The sequence below is a fragment of the Ovis aries genome, chromosome 20 (assembly GCF_016772045.2).
Source record: "Ovis aries strain OAR_USU_Benz2616 breed Rambouillet chromosome 20, ARS-UI_Ramb_v3.0, whole genome shotgun sequence".
NCBI classification, from domain to species: domain Eukaryota; kingdom Metazoa; phylum Chordata; class Mammalia; order Artiodactyla; family Bovidae; genus Ovis; species Ovis aries.
The window spans coordinates 19,659,723-19,683,738 of record NC_056073.1 but is presented as its reverse complement, the minus strand read 5'-3'; the positions used below and the strand labels follow the sequence as shown (position 1 = coordinate 19,683,738).

The window sequence follows — 24,016 nt, the reverse complement described above, 5'->3', positions numbered from 1 at the left end:
GGCCGGGTGCGGTGGCCGTGGCGGTGGAGTGGGGGTGGTCTGCGGATCCAGTGCTCGGCCCCGGTGGCGGCCGTGGGGACCGAGGTCCCTTGACCCCCTCTAGAGGGCGCGGGTCTCTAGGAGCCCCTTCCTCATTCTTCGTGGCCCAAGGGTTCGCCTTTCTAGTAGCAGCAGCAGGTGCATGAATTGGCGGAGCGAGAGTGACGCCTGTGGTCTCTGGGACCGAGATTTGGAGAAGGGATGAGGGGAGGTGGTCAGATCGAAGAGAGCGAACGGGAAATCGGAGCCTCTTTTCCCAGCACTTAAAGGAAAGAGCTGGGGAGGGGAAGGTGCTTTGAGGCGCAGCGGGCTGGGAATTGTCCTGCCTGGGATTAGCGGGCTTGGGTCATCTAAAAATAACTTCAAGTTTGAAAAGTGAAATAGAAGGGAGCGCAGTGTGCCGAGTTCCTCCTGCCTGTGGGATGCTTCGCTCTAGAAGTCACCGGAGGGAAAACAGGCAAACCCCAGCCGCCTGATCCCTCTCCTGCCTCCCGGTCTCACTGGTTTCCAGGGTATCTCGGTTTGACTTTTAGTTAATGATTTATTCTCCAAGGCACTGCTGTCTTTTTCTCATCCCAAAGTGAATTACAGCAGAGTGCATGCTTTGAATCTTTCCTATTTCCTACATTAGGGTGGAAGTGTTCAGTGGACATTTAATGAGTCTGCTGCCAAAGCTCATTTTTTAAAAGTATCCTTTTAGTAAAAACAAGTTTCTGAGCTCCCTTTAACCTATGTCCCACAATTGGAGAGGACAGATGCTAGAGCATTCCAGTCCACCTTTCTCTCTTCCCTAAGTCAGAATCCCACCTGTCTTGCAAAGGGTGAGGCTTTAGGAAAGCTAGTATATTTTTTAATAACACATCTCAATTTTTAACACCTATTGCATCAGCACAAAACACACAACAAATATATTGCAAGCACAGGGAAACGCTAACTGGCCCACTGCATTCCAGGAACATGATGAAGTAAGAAAAGCCTAGAAGCTATAAAGGATTGAGAAGCAGATAAGCACTGACTGTGGAGCAAGGCAGAGGAGTCAACGTTTGGCTGCTTTTCAGTCTCCCCATTGATTTTCTTTAGCCTTAGAGCTATTATCTTAAGTACAATCAGTGTGTTGCATTAGTCTAAAATGTGAGTTGCTCATTGTTTTCAAATCCACTGCAAACCAAATCAGCATTTATTGAGCACCTACTACTTGAGGCCGGTTCCTAGCGTTTTATGAGGGAACATGACCTCAGCTAAAGTTAGAAGATTTCGAGAGCTTTCAGAATGCCTTGTTTGCAGCTGCTGCAGAACCAAAGGAAGTCTGGGAGGAGGTGGCTCTCTCTCCAGTGAGGAAGGGTTAACAAGCATAAGAGGGAACTTGAGAGTTCTGTCATTTGCAAGTACACATCACACTTTTAAAAAAATTACTTGCATAATTGTTGGCATTAGTCATATATATTCTAGAAATTAGCTTTATTGAGATCAACTTTGCTAGTTTGCTGAAGTCTCATTTTCCCATTCCTTTTATTTTTTGTGCCATCCACTCAGTTTATTCAGCAGTTAATTTAAGTATCTACTGTGTGCTGTGTAGTCCCTGTGTGTGTGCATGTGTGTGTGTGTGTGTTTGTGTACCTGTGTTCATGCGTGCACACGCTCAGTCATATCCGACTCACCCCATGGACTGTAGCCTGCCAGGCTTCTCTGTCCATGGGATTTTCCAGGTAAGAATACTGGAGTGAGTTGCCATTTCCTGCTCCAGGGAATCTTCTCCCTCCCGCCCCCACCCCCCAACCCCACAGGGACTGAACTCCTGTCTCCTGTGTCTCCTTGATCGGCAGGCAGATTCTTCACCACTGTGCTACCTGGGAAGCCCATGTGCGAGTGGCTAAAAGAATGAGGCTTTTCTTTCAGAAATCAGTCTAGCAGAAAGGATAAGAAAATAAGTGATCATCATGGTGAGGGTTTAGTGGAGATAGGAACAAGCTCAGTGAGAGTCCAGGAAAGAAAGGATGCAGGGAGTCTGGAAGAGCTTGCAGAGAAGTTCATGTTCAGAACGGATCTCAGTAGAGAAGGAGCTAGGTGTTCCACGTTGAAGGAAAGGTCACATTCAAAGAACTGGTAGGTGTTCTGCAGTGAAGAGGTGGCAGAAGTGTTTGGGAGGAGGTGTTTTGGTGAGCTTGGGCTATGAATATACCTTGCAGAGGAGGAGAAGCCATGCAGCTTTTATGGGAGAAATGATTTGATCTAATTTGTCTTGCAAAAGTGACTTCGGAGGTGGCAAGTAGGTGGGCTTGCAAAGAAGTATGAGCTCAGATTTCAGACCATTGGAGAAGTCCAGACAAAATAAAATAAGTAAAATTAATTGTGCCCGAACCAGGTAGAATGGGGACAGAGAAGAGAGAACTACAAAAAGCCATTTCAGAGGGAGAGAATCACTGGCTTTAGGATCACTAAGTGGCTGGTGATGGGGAAGGAGAGGCTTAGATGTTTAGATGGATGGTCAGACTTTTCATTGAGATGGAAAGTCAAGGAGAAAGATTAGGTTTGAGAAAGATGTGAAGTTTTAACTGAAACTTTTCCTCTAAGATTAGGAACAAGACAAGGATGCCCACTCTTGCCACTTTTCTTTAGTACAGTACTGGAAGTTCCAGTCAGAGCATTTAGGCAAGGGAAAAAAGGCATTCAAATCAGAAAAGAACTAAAACTGTTTCTGCTTGCAAATTACATGACATTACATGTTGAAAACCCTAAATATTCTACTAAAAAAACTATTAGAACTAATAAACAGATTCAGTAAAGTTGCAGGATATAAAATCAGTGCACAGATATCAGTTGCATTTCTATATACTAAAGTAATGAACAATCAGAACAAGAAATTAAGAAAACAATCCCATCTTATAATTGCATCCAAAAAATAAAATGCCTGGGCATAAATTTAATCAAGGAGGTGAGAGACATGTTCCCTGAAAAATATAAGACAATAATGAAAGAAGCTGAGGAAGACACAAATAAGTGTTGATGAGGATGTGGAGAAAAGGGAGCCCTGGGTCACTGTTGGTGGGAATGTAAATTGGTGTAGCCATTATGGAAAACAGTCCTCAAAAAATTAAAAATAGAACTACCAAATTATCCAGCAATCCCATTTTGGGTTATTCATGCAAAGAAAATGAAAATAGTAACTTGTAAAGATAGCTGCACTTTCATGTTCTTGACAGCATTATTTATATGAACCAAGATATGGAAACAACTGAAATACCTGTTAACGGATGAGTGGATGAGGAAAATGTGGTGTGTATGTGTATATATATATATATAAATAAATGACTTAGTATATATTGAAATGACTTAGTGTGTGTGTGTATATATATACATACATATACATATATATACATATATATACACACAGTGGAATATTACTCAGGCATAAAAAAGATACTCTGCCATTTGCAACAACATGGGTTCACCTTGAGGGCATTGTTAATGCTTGAGGGCCAAGTGAACAAGTCAGAGAAAGTTAAGTACTGTATGATCTCATATGTAGAGTCTGGTAAAAACCAAACTCATGAAAAATACAGAGAATAGATCATTGGTTGCCAGAGGTAGAGGACAGAGGATGGGCAGAATGGGTGAAGGTGGTCAAAAGGTACAAACTTCTGGTTATAAGATCCATATGTTCTGGGAGTGTAATGTACAGCATGGTGACTACAGTTAACAATACTGTATTGTATATTTGAAAGTTGCTAAGAAAGTAGAAAATTCTCCAAGCCAGGCTTCAGCAGTATGTGAACAGTGAACTTCCAAATGTTCAAGCTGGTTTTAGAAAAGGCAGAGGAACCAGAGATCAAATTGCCAACATCCGCTAGATAGTGGAAAAAGCAAGAGAGTTCCACAAAAACATCTATTTCTGCTTTATTGACTATGCCAAAGCCTTTGACTATGTGGATCACAATAAACTGTGGAAAATTCTGAGAGAGATGGGAATACCAGACCACCTGACCTGCCTCTTGAGACACCTATTGCAGATGGTGATTGCAGCCATGGAATTAAAAGACGTTACTCCTTGGAAGGAAAGTTATGACCAACCTGGACAGCATATTAAAAAGCAGAGACATTACTTTGCCAACAAAGGTCCATGTAGTCAAGGCTATGGTTTTTCCAGTAGTCACGTATAGATGTGGGAGTTGGACTGTGAAGAAAGCTGAGTGCTGAAGAATTGATGCTTTTGAACTGTGGTGCTGGAGAAGACTCTTGAGAGTCCGCTGGACTGCAAGGAGATCCAACCAGTCCATTCTAAAGGAGATTGGTCCTGGGTGTGTTCTATGGAAGGACTGATACTAAAGCTGAAACTCCAATACTTTGGCCACCTCATGCGAAGAGTTGACTCATTGGAAAAGACTCTGATGTTGGGAGGGATTGGGGGCAGGAGGAAAAGGGGATGACAGAGGATGAGATGGTTGGATGGCATCACCGACTCATTGGACGTGAATTTAAGTAAACTCCGAGAGTTGGTGATGAACAGGGAGGCCTGGCATGCTGCAATTCATGGGGTCGCAAAGAGTTGGACACGACTGAGCAACTGAACTGAACTGAACAAAGTAGATCTTAAAAGTTCACATTATAAGGAAAAAAAATTATTCTGCTTTATTGACTATGCCAAAGCCTTTGACTGTGTGGATCACAATAAACTGTGGAAAATTCTGAGAGAGATGGGAATACCAGACCACCTGACCTGCCTCTTGAGAAATCTGTATGCAGGTCAGGAAGCAACAGTTAGAATTGGACATGGAACAATAGACTGGTTCCAAATAGGAAAAGGAGTATATCAAGGCTGTATATTGTCACCCTGCTTATTTAACTTCTATGCAGAGTACATCATGAGAAACGCTGGACTGGAAGAAACACAAGCTGGAATCAAGATTGCCGGGAGAAATCTCAATAACCTCAGATATGCAGATGACACCACCCTTATGGCAGAAAGTAAAGAGGAGCTAAAAAGCCTCTTGATGAATGTGAAAGAGGAGAGTGAAAAAGTTGGCTTAAAGCTCAACATTCAGAAAACGAAGATCATGGCATCCGGTCCCATCACTTCATGGCAAATAGATGGGGAATCAGTAGAAACAGTGTCAGACTTTATTTTCTTGGGGCTCCAAAATCACTGCAGATGGTGACTGCAGCCATGAAATTAAAAGACACTTACTCCTTGGAAGAAAAGTTATGACCAACCTAGATAGCTTATTCAAAAGCAGGGACATTACTTTGCCGACTAAGGTCCGTCTAGTCAAGGCTATGGTTTTTCCAGTGGTCATGTATGGATGTGAGAGTTGGACTGTGAAGAAGGCTGAGCACCGAAGAATTGATGATTTTGAACTGTGGTGTTGGAGAAGACTCTGGAGAGTCCCTTGGACTGCAAGGAGATCCAACCAGTCCATTCTGAAGGAGATCAACCCTGGGATTTCTTTGGAAGGAATGATGCTAAAGCTGAAGCTCCAGTACTTTGGCCACCTGATGCGAAGAGTTGACTCACTGGAAAAGACCCTGATGCTGGGAGAGATTGGGGGCAGGAGGAGAAGGGGACGACCCAGCTGGATTGGGGGCTGGATGGCATCATGGACTCGATGGATGTGAGTCTGAGTGAACTCCGGGAGATGGTGATGGACTGGAAGGCCTGGCGTGCTGCGATTCATGGGGTTGCAAAGAGTCGGACATGACTGAGCGACTGAACTGAACTGAACTGAAGGTGATGTATGTCAACTAAACTTATTGTGGTGATTATTTCACAATATATACATATATCAAATCATTTGGTATATACCTAAAACTAATACAATGGTTTATGTTAATTATATCTCAATAAAACTGGTAGAAGAAAGGAAGTACAGTTGATCCTTGAACAATGCAAATTCGAAGTGTAGTTAGAGATCACAAAATGTGGAATCAAAAGATCTGGGGTTGAAGTCCCAACTCTGTCCAAACCATTACAGCCTCCTGCCCTTGGGCGAGTCATTTATCAGTTCCTTTGTTTTTGAAGCAGATATAGCAGTACTTGGATTTTCCACTTGGAGGTGGGTGAGTGGGGCCGCCTAAACCCCTGCGTTGTGTGGAGGTCAACTGTAAATGAGAAAGAGTGATTTTGAGAAGGGTGTGGGATTTTAACTCTGAATATACAAATAAAAATACTCTTGCAGGCAGTTTTATTTTCAGAGTTAGTTTCTTCATTCCTGGTGCTAACTTCCACTCATCCAGCTTACCTTCATTCCTAAGACTGGCTGTGTTGTGCTATGCTAAACTGCTTCAGTTGTGTCCGACTCTGTGCTACCCCATAGACGGCAGCCCACCAGGCTCCTCTGTCCCTGGGATTCTCCAGACAAGAACACTGAGGTGGGTTGCCATTTCCTTCCCCAGTGCATGAAAGTGAAAAGTGAAAGTGAGGTCGTTCAGTCGTGTCCAACTCTTTGGGACCCCATGGACTGTAGCCCACCAGGCTCCTCTGTCCATGGGATTTTCCAGGCAAGAGTTCTGGAGTGGGTTGCCATTTCCTTCTCCAAGACTGGCTGGTGCTGCCTTTGGTGGCTACAGTCCATAGGATCACAGAGTCAGACATGATTGAAATAACTTAGCATGCACTCATCTGAAATTATCTGCAGTACTGATAAGAGTAATAATTTTAATGATAGTAATAATATCTAACATTTATTCAGAGCTTACAAATGCCAAGCGCAAAGAAGGTGGAGCTCAACATGGATTATCATGTTTGATCCTCATGGTAACCTTATGAGGCAGACACTATTGTGATTCTCATATGATGGATAAGGAACCCAAGGCAGAGAGAGGGTACCTTATCCAGGTTACACAGTTAGTGAGAAGGGCACCCAGAGTTTAAGCTTAGGCAGTCTGACTAGCCAGTATGAATTAATAATGTTGAACTCATTCCTCTTTAGCCTACAATGTATGTTTTTACCCCATGTTTGAATGTTTGTGACTGATGCCACAAAGAGAACAGGACTGAGTGAGAAGTTTTGGCTCTCATCTGGGCCTGGCACCTAATTTGTGGGGTGACCTCTGCAAAGCTCCATCCCCTCTCAAGATTTAGTTTGTTAAATCTGTGTAGTCATGCGGGAAGAGGTTGACCAGATGACCTCTAAAGAGTCTCAACATTCTGAAGTCCTGCCATCTTGTCTCAGATTTATAGTATTAGAGTTGTAGATTTGGGTTAAGATCATGCTCGCCTGGTCCCTTTCAGAATAGAAACAGGACCTATTCCTGTTTTAAGAGGATGAACTCTAAGTGATGGCCTGTTCATAACAGCTCGATGGGAACTATAGTGTCCATAATGCCAGAGCTGATGGGGGCGTCTGAGGTTGGGAGAACCCAGTTCAGGCAGGAGAAACCCAGGCCGGCATGAAGTGGAGGAATCTCCATAGTCACTGGCCAGTTTATTTGAGACGTGTCACTTAAATTCTGTGAGATTCCATTTCCTTATCTCTGAATAATGGGGGCAATGAATACATGTGTTGTAAGGGTGTTTGCTGTAAGGAGTGAAACAGACTACGTGGAGCAGACAGTGCACACGAGTCTGTCCAACTGAAGATGCTTGGTGAGTTGTGGGGCAGGGGGGTGGTGGCGTGTTCCTTACACCTCACTTCCAGGATAACAAACGTGCAGGAAAGGGAGGTAGAGTGTTTCCAAAGATAAGCTCCTCTTATTTTGCAGTTTAACTGGAGGAGGAAATGGCAGCCCATTCCAGTATTCTTGCCTGAAAAATCCCAGGACAGAGGAGCCTGGTGGGCTACAGTCCAAGGGGTCGCAAAGAGTTGGACACAACTGAACATGTACTTCACAGTTTTGCTAAGGGCCACCTCTTAGTGATCATCATTTATTTCTCTGTCTCTTAGAAACTAATAATATATATATGGAAACGCACAGAGCATTAAATACCTTTCAAAACATGGATCTCAAGTTCACTGATACATTACTCTCTTAGATATGAAATATCAACATTCCACAACACGAAGTTTTAAACTCTTCTTTTGTCAGATAAATAGGCCAAAATTGCTGTGAAGAAGTAGTATTGCTTAAGGTTAGTGACCCTGGATTCCACGGTTCTGGCACCACATGTACAGAAGGCAGAGTGACTTCCTACTCAGTGTATGTCTGCACATGCGGTGCTTCTGAGAAGCTATTATGTTACAAACGGCCAGGTGTCATGTTGTGGCTAAAATTAATTAAGCGAGTTGAGGATTCTTTTCAAAAGGGAGAAGCAGCCTTAGACTCAACTGAAGCTGTTCTGAAGTCCCTTAAAGCATATATGTGTGTTTATGAATGGTACTTTCTAGAAGTTAAAGACAAGTTTCCAAAGATAGCTCAAACTTCTGGCAGTTCAGGATGCCCATGGAAAGTGTTTTCTATAGTCAGGATGGGAAGGGACTTAATTTTCACGTCTGATTTCCCCATCTCCAATCACTTTGAAGCAGGGATGAAACAAGGGGATTCCTGAGCTTTGGAATGTACACAGAAGATGCTAGAACGGTAGCTGTTGAACAAAAGACTTCTGTAGTTTGAGAGCTGTATCCTAGTTTCTATTTCTGTTGCCTTAGTTCTTTGTGGGAGTCACTGCTTTATTGTCTCACGTGATTGAGATAAGCCTGATACTAAATATTGTAAGTTCTGTGAGGGTGTGGACCATGCTTTAATACTCCTCTGAGGGTGTTAGGAATAGAGTATAAAAAGCGTGGACTTGGCATGAAACAGCCTGACTTCCCAGCCTAGCGCTGTCACTTCCCAGCTATGTAACCTTGAGCTTCCCATTGACCTAACAGTCACAGGAGTTGGCATTTGCTGAATGCTGCCCCTGTTCCAAACACGATTCTAAGCAGGCTGCATACGTTATCTCATTTAATCCTTACAACGACTCCCCCACATGGGTATTATCATCACTATTTACAGAGGAGCACGCTTGGAGGATCAGGGGCCATAAGCCACTCAGTGCTTGGACTCTTGAGTTGCAATTTTCTTATTGGTACAATTAGGAAAATAATCCGTGATCTCCCAGGCTCACAGCGTTGTGAGGGTGAAATGCTATGAGGCTTCGAAGGTGCACTGAGACAGAGTTCTCTGCACCATTGTTAAGGGTGATTGTCACAGTAGGGACCTCCTAAGAGCTCAGATACAATTGGGCCTGATATATTAATAGCACCAGGTCTGTGAGAGGAAGGAAGTTCACTCTCTATAAAATGCTTTTATAGAATGCATTTTGCTTATTTTTAGATTGTATTTATTTTTTAAATTGAAATATAGTTGATTTATAATGTGTTAGTTTCAGATGTACTTCAATGTGATTCAGTTATATATTTGTGTATATATATATTTTTCAGATTGTTTTTCTCTATAGGTTATTACAAAATAGTTTTCTCTTTCTATAAATGGCTTTATTGAGCTATAATTCATATACCATACATTCACTCATTTAACATGTACAAGTCAATGTTGTTAGTATATTTACAAGTTATACAGTTACCACTGTAATCTAATTTTAGAGCATTTTCACCCTCTCAAGAAGAAACCCTGTACCCATTAGAGTGATTCCTCATCTCTTTTTATCCCAAGACAAGCACTAATTCATTTTCTGTAACTCCGTATTTTCCCATTCTGAACATTTCATATAAATTCCATTTCATATGTATTCTAGAATCATACAGTATATGGTCTTTTGTGACAGGGCTGTCTTTTTTTTTTTTTTTTACTTTTTATTTTATATTGGAGTAGAGCTGGTTAACAATGTTATGATAGTTTCAGGTGGACAGCAAAGGGACTCAGCCATGAATATATTAATACATGTATCCTTTTTCCTCCAAACTCCCCTCCCAGCCAGGTTGCCACAAAAACATTGAGCAGAGTCCCCTGTGCTATACAGTAGGTCCTTGTTTATCTATTTGATATATAATAATATGTATGTATTATTCCCAAACTCCTAATTACTCCGCCCTTCCCCCTGTGGTAACCATAAGTTTGTTTTCTGTGTCTGTGAGTCTATTCTGTTTTATACATAAGTTCATTTGTATCCCTTTTTTAGATTCCACATGTAAGTGACATCATATGATATTTTTCTTAGAATGTGTTAAGAAAACTGCACTTCCTTCCCCCAGGCTTTGGTAGTTTTATTATGATGCCGTATCTTTTAAGGGTTACTGGCTTGTTGTCAGTACCAAGGCTCAACCAGGCTGGACCAGGAGAAGGCTGATCAGGCCATGGAACTGAGTCCTGCTGGTGAAGGGGGCGTGGAGAGCATGGTTCACAGAGAGAGGAGGCTGCCAGAGGGGTGTTTCTATATAAACAAGGAAGGCTGAAAGTCAAAGACAAGGTCGAGGGAGGCATAGGCATGCTGTAGAGGGCAGAAAGTCATCACTGGGTTTACATCAAGTTTACGTCAAGTGTGAGTGACAAGTGGTACTTGGCGTCTGCTCTAAAAAGCTAGAGATATTTCCCAGTGTCTGCTGGAGTCTGTCCACTCAGAGGAAAACCAGGGACCCTCTGCCTTGAGTGTTCAAAGTAATTCCTTTTTCTCAGACGTGTGTGTGTGTGTGTGTATGCTCAGTCATGTGTGACTCTTTGCAGCTCCATGGACTGAAGCCTTCCAGGCTTCTCTGCCCATGGAATTTCCCAGGCAAGAATATTGGAGTGGGATGTAATTTCCTGGCTCCAGGGGATCTTCCCGACCCAGAGATCAGACCCACATCTCCTGCATCTCCTGCATCTGCAGGCAGATTCTTTACCACTGCGCCAACTGGGAAGCCCCTCAGACATATGTGCTTTCTATAAAATTCTCGGAAGACTTAGAATGGTGTCAGTTCAGTTCAGTCGCTCAGTCGTGACTCTTTGTGACCTCCCTGTCCATCACCAACTGCCAGAGTCTACCCAAACCCATGTCCATCGAGTCGGTGATGCCATCCAACCATCTCATCCTCTGTCATCCCCTTCTCCTGCCCTCAATCTTTCCCAGCATCAGAGTCTTTTCCAGTGAGTCAGCTCTTCGCATCAGGTGGCCAAAGTACTGGAGTTTCAGCTTCAACATCATTCCTTCCAATCAACACCCGGGACTGATCTCCTTTAGGATGGAATAGTTGGATCTCCTTGCAGTCCAAGGGACTCTCAAGAGTCTTCTCTAACACCACAGTTCAAAAGCATCAGTTCTTCAGCACTCAACTTTCTTTATAGTTCAGCTCTCACATCCACACATGACTACTGGAAAAACCATAGCCTTGACTAGAGAGACCTTTGTGGACAAAGTAATGTCTCTACTTTTTAATATGCTATCTACGTTGGTCATAACTTTCCTTCCAAGAAGTAAACGTCTTTTAATTTTCATGGCTGCAGTCACTACCTGCAGTGATTTTGGAGCCCCCCAAAATAAAGTCCGCTACTGTTTCCACTGTTTGCCCAACTGTTTGCCATGAAGTGATGGGACCGGATGCCATGATCTTCGAAGCTGACTTTTTCACTCTCCACTTTCACTTTCATCAAGAGGCTCTTTACTTCTTCTTTGCTTTCTACCATAAGGGTGGTGCCATCTGCATATCTGAGGTTATTGATATTTCTCCTGGCAATCTTGGTTCCAGCTTGTGCTTCTTCCAGCCCAGCATTTCTCATGATGTACTCTGTATGTAAGTTAAAAAAGCAGGGTGACAATATACAGCCTTGACGTACTCCTTTTCCTATTTGGAACCAGTCTGTTGTTCCATGTCCAGTTCTAACTGTTGCTTCCTGACCTGCATATAGGTTTCTCAAGAGACAGGTCAGGTGGTCTGGTATTCCCATCTCTTTCAGAATTTTCCACAGTGTATTGTGATCCACACAGTCAAAGGCTTTGGCATAGTCAATGAAGCAGAAATAGATGTTTTTCTGGAACTCTGTTGCTTTTTTGATGATCCAGTGGATGTTGGCAATTTGATCTCTGTTTCCTCTGCCTTTTCTAAAACCAGCTTGAATGTCTGGAAGTTCACGGTTCACGTGTTGTTGAAGCCTGGCTTGGAGAATTTTGAGCATTACTTTACTAGCGTGTGAGATGAGTGCAGTTGTGCAGTAGTTTGAGCATTCTTTGGCATTGCCTTTCTTTGGGATTGGCATGAAAACTGACCTTTACCAGTCCCATGGCCACTGCTGAGTTTTCCAAATTTGCTGGCATATTGAGTGCAGCACTTTCACAGCGTAATCTTTCGGGATTTGAAATAGCTCAACTGGAATTCCATCACCTCCACTAGCTTTATTCGTAGTGATGCTTCCTAAGGCCCACTTGACTTCACATTCCACGATGTCTGGCACTAGGTGAGTGTGAGTGATCACACCATCATGATTATCTGGGTCGTGAAGATCTTTTTTTGTACAGTTCCTCTGTGTATTCTTGCCACCTCTTCTTAATATCTTCTGCTTCTATTAGGTCCATACCATTTCTGTCCTTTATTGAGCCCATCTTTGGATGAAACATTCCCTTGGTATCTCTAATTTTCTTGGAGAGATCTCTTGTCTTTCCCATTCTGCCGTTTTCCTCTATTTCTTTGCATTGGTCACTGAGGAAGGCTTTCTTATCTCTCCTTGCTCTTCTTTGGAACTCTGTATTCAAATGGTATAACAAGAGAAAATTAAAATCACATGTATTACCATGAGCAAATGATCATTACTACTCACATTTTGGTGAATTTCTTTTCAGTCTTTGTGATAGACATGTTTTTGTGAAGTTGAGTTCATACAGTAGATAGAGTTTTGCATCCTGTGCGTTTCATCACACGTTTTAAATAACTTTTCACGTCAACAGTGAGCACCATTTTCAGTAGCTGCGCAACAATCCCATGGGTGATGTCACCAAATCTATTTACTTTCTTCCCTGTAACATTTAGGCGGTTCCCAGTTATCCACAATGTCATAAATAATACTTCGGTGAACATTTCTGATTGTCATTTATTTCTATATTTTGGATCATTTGCTCAAGCTAGAGGGTTAGAAGTAGAATTATTGCCTCAAATAGATGGACCTTCTTAAAGCTTTCTCTGTATTTTGATGTTGCTTTTCATTGCTTTTCCAGGAGGTTGTACAGGTATCTGTCCCATAAGCAATGCATGAGAATTCAGTTCTCACCTCTGCCCTGCTTGTCAGCACTCTTTCTGTTGAAGATAAGGGATGGCTGGTATTTGTGCTCTCCAGAGATGACCCCTACTGCTTAACCAGGGCTTCAAAGAGGTTGGACTTTCTTTGTGGGAGTTGAGGATGGTGAGTCAACATCTGGTAGATTCCACATGCTTGAGTGTTTGTAGGTGTGTTGACTTGAATGGATTTCTTTCTTTCCTGGTGGTCCTGTTATCAAGGGCCTGGCATATGGATATGTATGTGTGTGTGTGTGTCTTGTTGGACCACTAAAGTTGACTTAAACTAAGTATAATGAAGCAACCTCTGCTTAAGTGGGAACTAGTTCAGTCTGCCTTTCAAATCCTGAAAAATTAACAGTTAATCAGTTCAGTTCAGTTACTCAGTTATGTTCGACTCTTTGTGACCCCATGAACTGCGGCACGCCAAGCCTCCCTGTCCATCACCAACTCCTGGAGTTTACTCAAACTCATGTCCATTGAGTCGGTGATGCCATCCAACCGTCTCATCATCTGTCATCCCCTTCTTCTCCTGCCCTCAATCTTTCCCAGCATCAGGGTCTTTTCAAATGAGTCAGCTCTTCCATCAGGTGGCCAAAGTATTGGAGTTTGAGCTTTAGCATCAGTCCTTCCAATGAATATTCAGGGCTGATTTCCTTCACGATGGACTGGCTGAATCTCCTTGCTGTCTAAGGGACTCTCAAGAGTCTTCTCCAACACCACAGTTCAAAAGCATCAATTCTTCGGCATTCAGCTTTCTTTATAGTCCAACTCTCACATCCATACATGACTACTGGAAAAACCATACAAGTCTAGCCTTGACTAGATGGACCTTTGTTGGTAAAATAATGTCTCTGATTTTTAATATGCTGTCTAGGTTGGTCATAACTTTTCTGCCAGGGAGCAAATGTCTTTTAATTTCATGGCTGCAGTCACCATCTGCAGTGATTTTGGAGCCCCCCAAAATAAAGTCCGTCACTGTTTCCACTGTTTCCCCATCTATTTCCCATGAAGTGATGGGACCAGATGCCATGATCTTCGTTTTCTGAATGTTGAGCTTTAAGCCCACTTTTTCACTCTCCACTTTCACTTTCATCAAGAGGCTTTTAGTTCCTCTTCACTTTCTGCCATAAGGGTGGTGTCATCTGCATATCTGAGGTTATTTATATTTCTCCTGGCAATCTTGATTCCAGCCTGTGCTTCATCCAGTCCAGCATTTCTCATGATGTACTCTTCATATAAGTTAAATAAGCAGGGTGACAATATACAGCCTTGACGTACTCCTTTCCCGATTTGGAACCAGTTTGCTGTTCCATGTCCAGTTCTAACTGTTGCTTCTTGACCTGCATATAGATTTCTCAGGAGGCAGGCCAGGTGGTGTGGTGTTCCCACCTCTTTCAGAATTGTTCACAGTTTGTTGTGATCTACAGTAAGTAGACATGCTTATTTGCATTAGTTCTATTGTTGCTTTCATTCATTTTTACTGGTTCCCTTCTACTGTTGTCAGGGCCTTTGGGGCAAGCTCCAGACAGGTGTTTTTTTTTTCTTTTTCCACTTCCATGTAATGAGATACTAGGCAGAGTAAATCATTTTGAAGAAATAACAAGAGTAATCAGTTGTAATCTCTTAAAAAGTTACTTAAATGGTCATTATGCTAGGATTTTAATTTTATGACTAATCAAATTAAAGTTGCTCTTTGTGATTCCATGGACTATAGCCCACCAGGCTCCTCCATCCATGGGATTCTCCAGCAAGAATACTGGAGTGGGTTGCCATTTCCTTCTCCAGGGAATCTTCCTGACCTAGGGATCGAACCCCGGTCTCCCACACTGCAAGCAGACACTTTACCAAACCCTCTGCATTCATTTTAAGGCTTCCATCAGCTCTGCTGATTATATTGACTAATTTATTGAGCTAAACAGTCACTTTGAAATATTTTTCCCTATAACATTATCTGAAAGACAGGCTAAATTAATATAATTTATTTTTTATTTTGACTTCTGTAGCTATTCAAGATAAAAGCCAAGAAATGGGTTCTGGCCAGGACAAAACAAAGTCTGATTTATACTCCTGTTTTGAGGTTTAATCCTTTGTGCTGAAAGTAAGTATTTGATTACAGGTACCATTCTATGAATTTTGAAATGGAGAATGGTAAATACAGATACATTAATAGTAGTTCAAACAAAATTTTATTTGTTCAAGAACAAAGTCTCAGCCTTGACAAGACAAGCGAAAGCAAAGTGTAATTCATGAATATGTTAATTTTTTCCTGCTGTGGGCATTAATGATATTCATTTTATCTTTTCTGATGTACAATCAACTATTTATAAAAAGGTTAAATTTTGGTCAGGGAGGATATTAAGCAACTGACATACCGTAAATGTGTTTATTTGGGATTCTTTATTTTTTATTTTTCTGTTTCTTAGTGATCTCTATTCCACACACAGCTGTTGTTTAGCATTAAACTTCAAAATTTGACAAGGTGACATTTAGGTGAAGCTCTGGATTGAAATATTTGCTTGGTCAGATTTTCAAGGCATACCTTCTGACCTTGTGTCCAAATATCACAGCTCACCTGGGGGTTCTTTCCCCCCCGCTTTTTTTTTTCTTTTTCTGAAGTATAGTTGATTTGCAATATTGACTTGTTTTAGGTATACAGCAAAGTGATTCAGTTATACATATATATGTATATAAACATTCTTTTTCAGGTTCTTTTTCATTATGGTTTATTACAAGATACTGAGTATAGTTTCCTGGGATATCCAGTAGGTCTCTGTTATTTTATCTATTTTAATTATAGTAGTGTGTATCCCAGGGATTCTTGGCTTATAACCTGGACCTTGGTTTGGTTCTGCCTCCTAAGATATCATGCTTGGGGAGAAGGGATCTCCTTCTCATTCTGGTTCACAAACAACCACACTGAGATGTCCAATATCATTCTGGAAGGTCAGGAAAGTTTACCCAGTCCCTGAAGATGATTTGGAAACGTTGTGCTGGGTGGAGGTGAGATAAATGATAAACCTGAACAGCCCCCCTCTACTCCCCTAGAACTAAGTTGCTTGACTCCAGCCTGCAACTACTTCTTCGAGGCTTTCCATGAAGCTAGAAACTGAGGCCATGAAGACACTGAGGATGGCTCTAGGTTATGTGCTAGTGAAATCATCAATAGCTTACAAGGGACAGGAGACAGGCAACGGTGGCACTTTGGGAGAACCCAGCTGCATGGTTTTGCCTGTGGGGCTCTGCTGCTTCCAGGTCATTTTTATTAACCTAAATACCTCCCTGGAGGCCACAGACAAGCACTGAAGAAATGACCCTGTAATGTTCATAAAATGACCTTCACGGTCTCCACCTGTGGGAATCTCCACATGGCGTGCTTCCTCATGAGGAACTTTCCAGCTTCTTTAAAACTGTTTTTAAAATCTAATGTTTAACTAAAGCTTTGTCTTGGATGAGAAGGACCAAACAGATACCATGTTTTCAGTACTTCTCACCTTTAATTTAACCCCTTCATCCCAGATCAACCATTACGAGATCCTTATGACCACACCTGGCTATTGTCTTACAATTCAAGCCAATGTGTGATACTCTGAGAAGGTTATTTTATCTGAATGAAATCAGAAGTACCTTAGGGGTATCCAATCCTAGGGCTTTATATGGTTGTATAAATTTCAAGGGCATATAAGAAAGAAGGTCCAAGAATAATAAAGATTAGAGATGTTTATCTAATTGACATTTGGGGCTATTTTCAGTGTCTCTGAGGGCTTGACATGGTGGATTTCCCAACTGATCATGGCAGCAACCTTCCTGCTTTGCCCCCACTCCCTGACCCTGTCCACCAGGAGCTCTCTTTCGATTACTCTACTTCCAGAGGAGTGAGTCCAAATCTTGGCAGAGTCTTCACTCTGACTCAGTTCAGGAACTTTTCCATTTAGAATCTGTCCCTAAATTCTTTTCAGACACCTTCATTGCATTGACCTCAAGGTGTTGAAAAGCTAAAATAATACTTCTTCCTTCCAAAAGAATGGAAAATCAGATAAACGTAGAGTTATTCTCCCCCGTACCAAAAAAGAGGAGCTATGTTCAGACAGGAGAACATAAACACTTAGCTAAACGATAATATTTTTAATATTAAAAAAGAGAAACTAGTAGTCCTTTGAGGTCATCCAGGTATAAGAACATCTAGTAGACATGGTTCATTATCTGGTCTGGTGGGAGATCACCTCTAAGATTATGGGTTTCTTGTCCAGATGATTTTTGTTCAGTTTTAATTATTCATTTTTTGATAAACCTGTCCTTTTAGTAATTTTCCAGATTATCTATAAAATGATGTCTGCTGTTGCTTTGGGGCTTCAGATATATGTATATATATTCTGAGATATTGCATGAAGCATTTTTCGGATCCTAGTCATTGCTGAAGCAAACCATTCCTATATTGTTTTCTCATCCTCGGATTGGCAATGGTTTATCTTTAAGACAATACACTAATAGCATGATGAGCTTATTCCTTTTACATTGTAGTTTCTGTCAGTCTTGTCTGTTGTCAATCATGTCAATGTAAATGCTGCCCAATATACGAGTTTCTCTTCCTAACTGCAAATTGACTTTTTTATGGCCACTTATTAGAGCACCCCAGGAGACCAATAATAATGATTGAGCCATCACTGCTAGAGACCAGATATCATTTCTTCAGTTTCCTATTCTAATAAATAATGAGCTGCCAAGATGTTTATAGATAAATCAAATGTCCCTGTAATATTAATAAATACAAACTAAAAGCAGTTGCATACAATTTACAGATATAAGATGTTTTAGAAATTCTAGACATGATAATCATCAGAAGAATACTTTTACTAATGAGAACTAGTTTAGAGCACAAGGCAACTGTGTAAAATTATAACTGGACCTTCTCCTGTCTCTGCTTCTTAAAGTTCTAGCCTTCCTTCCACCAGGGAGGAAGAAATTTTCTTCTACCCTTCTAATTTCTTCCGGCTGGTCCAAGAATTCAATGGATATGAGATGGACTAATAGGAGAAAAACAAAAGGTTAGTATGTTGTGCACATGGAAAAGACCCAGGAAGGGTGAGTAACTGGCCCAAACAGCTGAAACCCTCACCCTCAGCATCAGCTGAAGATGAAGGAGGATGTTGGGAGTAATAACTGGGGACCTCAGAAGGGAGGAAGGCAATTCACAGAGAGAAGGGAAAACAGACGTTTGGTAAACAAACGTTTGCTGGGCCAGCTGGATTCAACAGGACACAGAGTGGACTCTGATCTTTAAGAGTTTCCCCCAACCCGCTTAGCCCAGATATTTAACTTGCAGATATTTCTGCTAATGGTCTATTCCTGTAATAGGCCCTCTATCTTAATTCTTCAGGCAGTTAGGGAGAAGGTCAAAGTTTCTTCCTGAGTCTTTTGGGCCTGAATTGTTTTCACCTGGAAATAGTCTCCATGCCAAAGAGATATTTTGGGGAGAGGAGACATTTAGGGGTGGCAAGTATTGTCCTCTTGCACTTCAAGTTCTGTTTTTTCCAGTTTCCCTCCATCCCTGAGCCCTCAAAAGAGCCATCACTCCTGTTTTAAAAGAAAGTTTTTATTTTATATTGGGACATAGCTGATTAACAGCATTATGATGGTTTCAGGTGGACAGCAGAGGGTCTCACCCATACATGTACATGTATCCATTCTCCCCCAAACTCCCTTTCCATCTGGGCTGCTACGTAATATTGAGCAGAGTTCCCTGTGCTATACACGAGGTCCTTGTTGCATCACTCTTTTTTTTTGAATCTGTTTTTGTGGCTCATACATAGTCTAACCATGTAGCTCATTCACTCATGTATTGACTCATTCATTCATTTGTTCATTCATTCATCCCTGCTATGCACTAGGTGCCGTGCTATCCTCTGGGGTATAGAAACCAGTAGAACATAGTCCCTGTCTTTAGTGAAGCTTAGAGTTTAAGCTTTAAGCTGTCTTTTTATTTACTTACCTCTCCTCTGGATGGGTTGGAGAAGGCAATGGCACCTCACTCCAGTGCTCTTGCCTGGAAAATCCCATGGACGGAGGAGCCTGGTGGGCTGCAGTCCATGGGGTCGTGAAGAGTCGTACATGACTAAGCGACTTCCCTTTCACTTTTCACTTTCATGCATTGGAGAAGGAAATGGCAACCCACTCCAGTGTTCTTGTCTGGAGAATCCTAGGACGGAGGAGCCTGGTGGGCTGCTGTCTGTGGGGTGGCATAGAGTCGGACACGACTGAAGCAGCTTAGCAGCAGCAGCAACCTCTGAATGGGTAAGTACCCTGAGGGTGAAGACCATCTTGTGACCACCACCACCTGCAGGCATTACAAGGGCTTGCCTATGTGGGCACCCAGTTAGTGATAATATGGACTGCTCACTGAATCCATTCTGAATCATTTAGAAGCACGGGATTGAGGATTGCATATCTTCACATGTTTTAGGAGCCTTTCTCCTCCTGCCACAATTGCTAACTGTAAAAATAAGTAACTCTACAAGTTTGACTCCTTTCACCTTGTCCAAAGGCTGCGTCTTCTCAGAATCCTATCCAGTGCCACATCTGAATTACATACAAAAGCACGAACGTGAGTGGTAACAGTGGACCGACATCCACGGGCAGTCATGGAGGAAAGGCTTCTGCCTCCAACTCGGACTGTTCTGAAATGCATCTGTTTTGGTACAGTGGAGCATCCTTCCCTCTTTTTATGGAGCTTGGAGGTCAAGTAAGCAAGCAGGAATGATTGTGGCTGTTCACTGAGCACCTACGAAGCACCAGGCATTGGGCCAAGCAGCTTCCGCATATTATCATACAGAGTCTTCTCAACACTCTGGTGAGATAGGTTCCATTTAGGATCCTCATTTATCTAGATGAGGAGACTAAGTCTCAGAGAATTCCAGTAACTTGTCTAAGGGCTTACAGGCAAGAAATGATGGAGCCAGGACCCAGCAATGCTCTGTGTCCCTGCCTGCCACTCCTTGTCAAAGTGGGATTCATAGGGGCATTTTTGGGGGAGGGACTTAGGACTGCTGAATGGTAACGTTTAAATTGTGTGGGTTTTTTTCCAGTGAAAAAATAATCTGAAGTAATGTTAGCATCTTCCGGATCTTCCAGAAGACCACCTTATGATGATGCCATGCCATTTTGGTACCTGAATTTGTGCTTTTTATTTACAATCCAGTTGGTGCCAACACTACTTCAGTTGCTGTGAGCTTACAGGAATGAACTGGTGGGCTTATTATGTAATTTGCCTTCAGTGAAGGCCCCATGATCATCCTGCTGCTGCTGCTGCTAAGTCGCTCAGTCGTGCCCGACTCTTAGCGACCCCATGGACTGCAGCCTACCAGGCTCCTCTGTCCATGGGATTTGCCAGGCAAGAGTACTGGAGTGGGGTGCCATTGCCTTCTCCACGTGATCATCCAGTGATGTTTAATGTTGCTGTGAACAAAGCAATGAGGGAGGAGGGTTCTACTGCAGTAAGGTGGGTGGGGGAACATTCTGAACTCTGAACACCTGTCTTGGAGTTTTCCCTACCAGAATCATAATGGGGAAGGGAGGGTTATGTTTAGCAAAACATCGTCATCTGAATATTAAGTAATTGTTGTTAGTTTGCATTGAGTTGGTTTTTAAATTTTTTTATATTTGGTTAGAGCATTTAGTTGCAGTTTGGAGGTTTTAGATGAGTTGAAACTGTAAGAATTCAGCTGTATGTTTGTACATATTTAAGCATCATTACAATGAAAATCATTTAAGTTAAATTTGGAAGGAAGGCAGGGTGATATTTTTTTCCTTCAAAATGTGGTCATACATTTTTCAAATCTGAGTCAAATTGAATGCCTCTACACTGCATGGTGAAAACTTTCTCCTCAAAAACTGCTCCCCCATCCACCAGGGTCTGGCTTGCTTAAGTCTTTCTTTTGGAATAAGGCATTGACATTTCCTTTCAACCTGAAAATAGTGTCTAGGACGGTTGAGGACTGACCTTGGGAAAAACTCTCCATTGCTATGGTTCTCCTGGGACTGGCTTTGTCAGTCAAGGTGCCTTTGGATTCTTTGTCACTCTAGGTCCTGACTCTGATGACTGGCAAATGTACATATCACCTATGGTTCATAATCATTTTCTTATTGCCACCATCCATTTTTTGTGAATTGGGCTAGGAAGTCATACCAGCCTGGCATAGGTAGAGAAGATAATGATTTTAAAAGCTTCTGGTTTGCAAGATCTCCGAGTCTGTCCAAAATGACTACATCAGTTACCACTTTGGGTAAAGAAAAGGAAAGTCTTGTTAAATGCAGACACTCAGAGAGGAGGTAATATATGACAGTGTATTTATCCTTAGCACTTTAGTATTGCTATCAATGAATTCCTAGTAAGATTTTGGAGCGTTGGAACAGAGGACAATGAGTTTTGATGCTAAGAGAGGAGAGGATAATTTCATAGCTTGTGGGAATGCAGTGCAGCTTATGGGCTAAGATCTGGGAAGTCTGGACATCAAGGCTACATATGAGCAGTGCAAACTTTGAGTAACCTTGGTTTGCCTTTAAAAGAGGGGGCATTTTTTTTCCGTGTGCAAATCACCATCCTTCTCTTATTTAAAGTTTTAATAAAATTGCCCTGTTTTTAAAAACATGTGTAGAAAAGTGTCTAACACATCAAAATGCATAGTGTTTGTTGTCATTTTTCAGCACTATCATTATTAGCATTCCCTGGCATTCCTAATGGTGCAGAGAGAGCAATGCAGAGCGCACAGTGGGATCAGAAGACCTGGACTTGTGTCCTGGGTTGGCTCTGATTTTCCCATGAGAGACAGGACCTTTTCTGAGCCCCTTTGACCTCAGCTTCCTAGTTTTCGTTAAGGTATTAGGCAGAATGATCCCCAAGGTTCCTGCCAGCCCTTTCCTCCTTTGTTCATTCTAGTCTTTGCTACAGATCATCAGAGCATCCTTAGAGTCTGGTTTTCATTAACGATAATAACCATTGAATATTATTATTATTCTTTAGATCAAGTTTCAAGGGATCTTCATTTTGGTCCTGATTGTGCTATTCTATTGTAGCTGTGAGACCTCAGGCAAGTCATTGAATGTCTGAGCCTCAGTTTTCTGCGCTGCAAAATGGGAATTAGGATAACTGCCCTTTGATCTCATACGGTTGTAAGGGGTCAGATGGCATAATAGCTTTGGTGATAATAGATGGAAAACATTTTCAGCATCACATACCAGTGCTTTCCTATTGTTTATTCTCTGTTCACTTAGCTCATCTTCTTGTTTCTTCCTTTTTAAACTTTGAAAAGGAGTTCATGAGAATCCCTGTTAGAGAAAAACTGAAAAGGGAAAAGAGAAAGAAGATCCTTTTTGGTGATTCATGATATCCCCATTTCACTCTGAAAGCCGTGATGGCAGACATCCTGGCTGTTCACTTTGCTGTGTTTTGTTCAGCACATGGTTCATTTCAGTTCAGTTCAGTCGCTCAGTTCAGTCAGACTCTTTGCGACCCCATGAATTGCAGCATGCCAGGCCTCCCTGTTCATCACCAACTCTTGGAGTTCACTCAAACTCATGTCCGTCGAGTCGGTGATGCCATCCAACCATCTCATCCTCTGTCGTCCCCTTCTCCTCCTGCCCCCAATCCCTCCCAGCATCAGAGTCTTTTCCAGTGAGTCAACTCTTCGCATGAGGTGGCCAAAGTACTGGAGTTTCAGCTTTAGCATCAGTCCTTCCATAGAACACCCAGGACTGATCTCCTTTAGAATGGACTGGTTGGATCTCCTTGCAGTCCAAGGGACTCTCAAGAGTCTTTTCCAACACCACAGTTCAAAAGCATCAATTCTTCGGCACTCAGCTGTCTTCACAGTCCAACTGTCACATCCATACATGACTACTGGAAAAACCATAGCCTTGACGAGATGGACCTTTGTTGGCAAAGTAATGTCTCTGCTTTTGAATATGCTATCTAGGTTGGTCATAACTTTCCTTCCAAGGAGTAAACGTCTTTTCATTTCATGGCTGCAGTCACCATCTGCAGTGATTTTGGAGTCCCCCAAAATAAAGTCTGACCCTGTTTCCACTTGTAGACCCTCCCTATTTCTTTGTTGAATGAATAAGCATGACTCTTGACCATATTGGCTCATGGAATCTATTAGCTATTCTGCTTTGCATAGCCGCAGAAGCAACAGTCCTTACTGGGTGCCAGAAAGTATACAATTTCAACTACTCTCTTTTCGTGTTATTGTAAAAATTAGCCAGAGATTTCCCTGGAGGTCCAGTGGTTAAGAATCTGCCTTCCAATGCAGGGGATGAGGATTCCATCCCTGATGGGTTAACTAAGATCCCACATGCCTCAGGGCAACTAAGCCTGCAGGCCAGAACTACTGAGCTTGCCTGCTCTAGAGCCCTCATGCTGCAACTAGTGAAGCCTGAGCACTGCAACAAAAACCCAGTGCAGCCAAAAAAAAAAAAAAAAAAAAAGAAAATCAAACAAAATACAGTAAGAGTGGAGGCAGAGAATTGATTATGTCAAAGTAAGTTTGAAGTTGCAATAACTGAAGCATGTCTGAATTACAGTTGTTCTGCCTGTTTGGGCTTCCCTGGTGTCTCGGACGGTGAAGAATCTGCCTGCAGTGCGGAAGACCCAGGTTTAACCCCTGGATTGGGAAGATACCGTGGAGGAGGGCATGGCAACCCTCTCCAGTATTCTTGCCTGGAGAATCCCACAGACAGAGGAGCCCGGTGGGCTATAGTCCATGGGGTCACAAAGAGCTGGACACAACTGAATGACTGACACTTTACTTTTTACCTTTTGTTTGTTAACTAAGGCCTTGAAAATCATCCTTAACTTCTCTTCTAGTGAG

At 42.2% G+C, this 24,016-nt stretch overlaps 1 protein-coding gene across 2 annotated transcripts in view; it reads left to right on the top strand.

Annotated features, from left to right (window-relative positions):
• The window catches only part of RCAN2 (regulator of calcineurin 2), a 287,295-nt gene that overhangs the window by 12,451 nt on the left and 250,828 nt on the right, over positions 1 to 24,016 (top strand). The window lies entirely within an intron of this gene.